At 34.9% G+C, this 6,464-nt stretch overlaps 1 long non-coding RNA gene across 1 annotated transcript; it reads right to left on the bottom strand.

Annotated features, from left to right (window-relative positions):
• Positions 1 to 3,150: 3,150 nt before the first annotated feature.
• LOC112081849 lies at positions 3,151 to 4,243 on the bottom strand. Its single transcript, XR_002896756.1, has 2 exons — positions 4,000 to 4,243; positions 3,151 to 3,847 (listed from the first exon to the last, which is right to left on the bottom strand). It is a non-coding gene; the product is annotated as an uncharacterized LOC112081849 (long non-coding RNA).
• Positions 4,244 to 6,464: the final 2,221 nt, after the last annotated feature.

The raw sequence follows: 6,464 nt of genomic DNA, 5'->3' as shown, positions 1-6,464 counted from the left end.
GAGGGAACACTTGCATGTAATCAAAAAATTGTCAGACTTTGTATTTCTTTTTCTTCGTCTTCTTCTTCTTTGCTTGTTCAATTTCTGTTTGGCTTTGGCCACTGCTCAAGTACCTTCAATAGAATTGATGATCTGGAATGAGGCAATACAGCGTTCCTGCTTCTTGAGACCTTTGAGGTAAGTTGACACTTCCTAAAGAGTAAGGGAAACGGATGAAAACACTTCACTTTTTTATAGTTGAGCGAAAAAGATCATGTACATCACACCTCCGTGGACAGTTTCACCTAGAGGGAGAAAAGAGAGAGAGAGAGGGATAGATAGCATGAATTAAAGATTTCAAAATCAAAGAAAACACAAAGAGAGGCAGAATGAAGAAAACGTAAAACTTAGAAGACCGCTAAAGTGTTACAAAAGAAACGACGCATAAACTGGACCAAATATCCCTAGATCCATCTACAAAGCCAACTCTTTGATAAATAAGAAAAGAAGAACAACGAACAACACCCAAAACCAAACTGAAAGAAATACAAAAAAAAAAAAAATTTGAGAAGACAATGCAAAGAGAACACATGAAAATCAGAAAAGAAACCACAAAAGAATGAAGAGTCAGTGACAAACAGAACAAAAAATGAAAATAATTCAAAGAAATTAGCACCAATGAAACAAAAGCAGAACGATAAAAATGTAAAAATCAGAAGACCTTGAAAGAAAGGAATGATGCATATCCTCTGCATCTTTACAACCACATTTGCCTATGCTAACGTTTGATGTTGTGAGCTTTTAGTGAACCAAGATTTTTTAAAGTGACCAAAGCTTTAATATATGAGAATAAGATAACTAATTAAACATCCAAAGAAATTACCATTGGATCTGAGAGAGAACCAATGCAAAGAGAGAAACAGAGAAGTGGTACTGGTTTGTGAAGGCTGAACTTTGTGCTTACTTTATCTTCTGTTGGTTTAGGCGGTGGAGATAATGGTCTCAAATAAGCAGCCTACAAAAAATAAAAAACAACAAACTGGTTACATAGAAAATAATAAGAAATAAAGAAGGGAACATCCTATCGATATTTTTTTATGTAAAAATCAAAACGAAAGCAAACCCAAAATAATCCAAAAAAGAAGAAGAGACGACGAAAACGAAAACCAGAAGATCTATTAAAACGATCTGAACCAACAAAGCAGCAAATCAGAGATCAATAAAAACAGATAAAGGCAATAAAAACAATAGCTAAACCGATCGAAAAAATCATAACACAACAAACAAACAACACTCAAGTTCATAAACGTGATAAGAGGAAACATGTATCTCGGTAGTATAACAGAAACGATACACACACCAAGCGAATATATATGACCTAAAACCATAACACAACAAACAAACAACACTCAAGTTCATAAACGTGATAAGAGGAAACATGTATCTCGGTAGTATAACAGAAACGATACACACACCAAGCGAATATATATGACCTAAAACCATGTTTCAACAAATTGTTTGACCTTGTAGCAAAGAAGATCTACGATGAGCATAAACGATATAAATTTAGTAGATAGCATAGAAAGAGTTTAAATGAAGGAGAAGATTAAGCACGAAGGAATGAATGGACAAACAAAAAAAAAAAATTCATCAATAAGTAAGCAATAAGAACCGTGAACAACAATTAAAACCAAAGTGAAAGGCAACCAAAATAAAAAGACAACGATAAGATCAATGAAAGCCTAAGAAAACAGATAAAAAGGCTAACAAACTTGCAGAAAACATTGGGAACAAAACAAAGGAAACCAGAGTGTAATGCTTGGTGAGAGGAAGAACAATCGAGCATAATGCCAAAGTATATATAAAAAAGAAGTACAGCTAACGAAAGCACATTTAAAAGTATAGCTACTGAAAGGTACGGCTAACGAAAGAACATAAAAGCATATTCGAAACCAATACCTTGAATGAAAAGGGATAAATATACAAAACATTGAAAAATTAAAACATGATAGAAATCACAAAAAAAGAGGTAAAAGACGCCATAGAAACCAAGTTAAAAGGCAGATCAAAGGAACCAAACCTTCGAAATCAATATTATCTCCAACCAGTTGATTAGATTCCTCAAAATAGTCAAAACACAACTCAACAAACCTTTCAATACTATGGATTATGTCGCTGGTAGCCTTCTCCACCTACCTTTTAAAAAAAAAAAAACAAAACAAAACAAAAAAAATCAGCATCCATTCAAAATTCGCATCAAACAAACAATTAATATGAAAAAGATTAACATCACTCGTCAACAAACCTAAAGTACAAAACAAACAGCATACGGAAAAACAAAAATAATGATATAGGATGACCAAAAACTTGGTATATGTATATGTAGCCGCATGAAAAAAATTTGTAGTCGATATAGTTTTCTAAGATAATATCAAAGAATGAATATAGGGGTCGTGTTTATATAGTTATTCAAGGCTAGGGTTTATATTGTTAGGGTTTCGTTTAGGTTGCGTAAAATCGTAAATATGGGCTGATATTTAAATAGGTCCACACATGTTTTTTTTAATTTTGGTTAATATTTTCGGCATTATTTAATTAAGAGGTAATTTATTTTTTCATTAAGGGTAAGGGGTAATTAACCAGCTGAAACTCAATGAGAGGCTTCCATTGCTTATTCTGAACCCGCTTTTAATATATATGATGATAATTTGTTCATATAATGGAAACAATTATTTCTCAATTTCTCTGAATATTTATATTTTTATAAGGATTCAAGATACTGTATACTTGAATTAAAAAAAAAGTTTTGCTTATATGATGCATTAAGTTTAAGAGCATGTTCATTAGTGAATTCCATGAAAAAGTTCTTAAGATTTTTTTTAATAGTAAATAATGATAATTTAAAAGTTTATAAACCATGAGTTTTTTCACCTCCAATGGTGAACCTCATTAGGGATTCTCAAAAGTAAATAATATTTTGATTTGGTTAACTTCTTCTTGTTCTTGGTCGTGGTTATGATTTATGTTTATAGAGCTGAGGTTACTGATTCAGCAAATGTGAAAGAGGAGGAAGCAAATGTGAAAAAGGAGGAAACTAAGGTGATAGATAACAACAACGAATAAGGAAAGGTTTTGAGTTCTCATAAATGTAATAAAACCAATTTGGCAGAGGCTTAATCCAATTACAATTCATTTGGCAAAGCCATCTTTACAAAATTTGTTCATCAAAATATTGAAAACGTACACATTTGAGGGATACCCAGCATCCAAAATCTCCATATAGAATCCCCAAACAGTCCCAGTTGGATTCAGTTTCATCATCCGATCAAGCAAATTGCCACAGCCACGAATCAGAACAACAAATTTGTGCTTCTGAGATAGCCTGAAACATTGAATTGCATCAGGTATGAATCCTAGATCCGTGCACGTGATCATCAAAGCATCAACCAGGAAATCACACATAGGGGTTCCTCTCAACTCTACCAAAGTACTGAAAACAGAAAAAGCCGATTTTTTCCCTCGAGAGAGACGACGAGCCCGATAAGTGACTGTGCTTCGGCGAACATTTCGTATACAGCTAGAAAACGAGCCATGCCGAATTAGGACTCAAGGTAAAACGAAATCCGGGCTGAGATGAGACAAATTTGAAGAAAGCGAAGATAAAACGGTGTGGTAGGGTGAGAGGGTTACGGTCGATGAGATCGACAACATGACGAACGCTGAGAGATGGCAGGAACCTTCTTAGCTATAATAACTATAGCTACTTTCATTTTGAGCAACCAAGAGGTTTAGTAAACATGGTGATATAAACAAGAACAATAAGAAGGCGTAACAGATTGTACTTACATGTCTATAGCTTCACTCTAAGCTGCAAGAAACAGAACCGAAAAGAATTATCAGATTCTACAAATTGCTTTACCAATCATCTCCTTCATATTACTAAAAAGAACATAGGAAAATTTCCACAATTCAAAATATTTTATTCTCATATTGTAATTCATTAAGCTTAAAAGATCTCACCTTTCGCATTCGACACTAGACCTGTGATTGCAGAAAGGACAACTAAAGACTAATATCAATCGCGTAAGAGAATTTACTCCATGAAAGAATCTCATAAAATTGATACGCGATCTAAAGAATCGAAATCAGAACCAAGACTCATGAAAAAATACCCTAAAATTGACGGAAGCTCGGATGGAATGATAATCGGCTAAGAGAAAGAGCTGAGAGAGTCGAGAGAGATGAAGAAATTAAAATGGTCGAGAACAAAAAAAAATTTGGTCGACAAACACAACACAAATTTTGGCCAATTACATGCGTACAAGTGGCTAAGAGACGGTCTCTTAGACCATCTCCAACAATAAAAAACTATCAAAAATATCTCATCAAATATAATATTATTAATTTTATGTAATTTAATTAGTTAATTAAATTTTAAATGGTAAAACTAAGTTCAACCAATACAAAAGTGACACATTTAACAAGAGTATCTCAATTTTTTTTGTTGGATTCTCAAAAGAGAACTTAAAGAATCGATTCTCCATTTCTCTCATCTCTTTTTTATTTATTTATTTTTTTAATAATCAGATATCCTTATCTAAGAGCCGGTCTCTTAGAAAATAGGCTTATTTTCTATTTTTAAAAATCAATTATGCATAAGAACCTGGACCAAAAACCCCATTAAACCCTTGATGGACATGATCTAAGTAATTAACTGAATAAACTAAAAAAATATACGTAAAAAAGTTCTATAACATAACAATTCAACTTATGTTGGATTCGGTAACTTTGCAGAGTATAGTCCACTTCAAGTGAAATTATAGTGAATGATGAGGACATCCAACTCAAGCCAATTCAAGAAGTTCCTTTTGTCCCTGACTTACCAATGACTCACATCAACATCAAGGGTTCATGATGATGTCGTGTCAACTGCGTGAGGGAACAAGTTTTACCCTTAACAAAACAAATGAAAGCCGCAAGTGCACAGCTAATCAGTTTTAGTATTTAGGGATTGAATCCACAGAGATTTGTGTGCCTGGTATTCTTCTACGATTTTTAACTTTATGTCTAGACTAGATTAGTTTTTAAAGGTTGGTTGTTTGTCACGAATTAAACTAAAACAAGAGAAAGCAAATAAATCTATCCTAGAAAGCAAGTATAGAAATTGAATGAAAGGCTAATAAAGGAAGTAAAATATCGAATGAAAGACTAGTAAAGCAAGTAAAATATCGAACTAAGAGAATTGAAATGCAGGTTTGAGTAAGCAAATAAAAATTGATGGAATTATAAACTATGGCTAAAAAACGCTGAGCTTTTGGGAACTCTAAGGGATCATAATCGGTTTTAACACTAGGGTAGATAGATTGGGATTGACGAATATCGATATATAGGGGTTCTAGAGCTAGAGTACGGCGGTATGACTACGTCACTGTCGTGATCATAACCAACTGTTTCTCGCAACCCTGACCAGTAGGTTTCCACTCTGGCCCTGGAAGGGAGAGAACGCAAGAGCTGCACAAGACTCGTCAATACTCACGATCTCGCCGCAGGTAGGTTTCCACTCCTACGGAAAAATCGCCTGTTTCATTCTAGGGCTGATACTTAATGAAAACTTTCGCAACACTAACTATCTAGATCAGATACTAGGTGATCAATCAAGCATACATGCAATAAGAACAAGAATAAACAGAGAACAGGTCGAAATCCCAGATCTATAAACCTAGATGTCTTAATCGATTATGAGAGCCCCTTTCGGGAACCCTAAGCCTAACTCGGGATCTACTCAGACATGGCTGAGGTCGACATCATCATTGGTTTTAATAAAAGTAATGAAAAACAGTAAAGAAAAGAGATAAAGAAAACTTCTCTATTGAAGAACTTGGACTTGAACAATCTTCTACAAAAATCTCATAAAAACGGCTAAAGAAAAAGGGTTTCTGTAAAGTATGAAGGGTTGTGTCTAAAAACGACATAAATGACATGTATTTATAGTCTCCAATACTCCATGGTCTCTAGGGTTCCGGAATTGAGGCTGAGAATGACTTTGGGCTTCAGATATATGGGCTTTAGTTCGGAGCTTGATGGCCGCGGTCGGGAGTGACGTGACCGCGGGGATTGAGTGGTTGGCCGCGGTCGGGAAGCTTCTGACCGCGGGAAATAGGTTGTTGGCCGCGGTCGCGTGCTTTGCTGGCCGTCTTCGAGTGGCTCCGGGGCTAATGGAATATCTTGAGATCCAACCGTTGGAATGTCTCCAAACCAAGTGCATTTGAAAGCTGGTTGATTATTCTATAAGTTGTCCAATTTTCAGGGTGATCAGACGGTGAGAAGGTCTTCGTCTCTCCAAGAGAGTTCTGACGGTCTGCATTTATCCAAAAGAGTCTTTTTGTTCCATTTTGTGCCTCTTTATCCCAAATTACCTGAAAAGTCTTTTAAAATCCGGAAACATAGAAATCCTTTGAAAACCTTTGAAAATGGAGTAAAAACAC

This window comes from Eutrema salsugineum, unplaced genomic scaffold, assembly GCF_000478725.1.
Source record: "Eutrema salsugineum unplaced genomic scaffold, Eutsalg1_0 scaffold_1, whole genome shotgun sequence".
NCBI lineage: Eukaryota > Viridiplantae > Streptophyta > Magnoliopsida > Brassicales > Brassicaceae > Eutrema > Eutrema salsugineum.
This window is presented reverse-complemented; position numbering and strand designations above follow the sequence as displayed.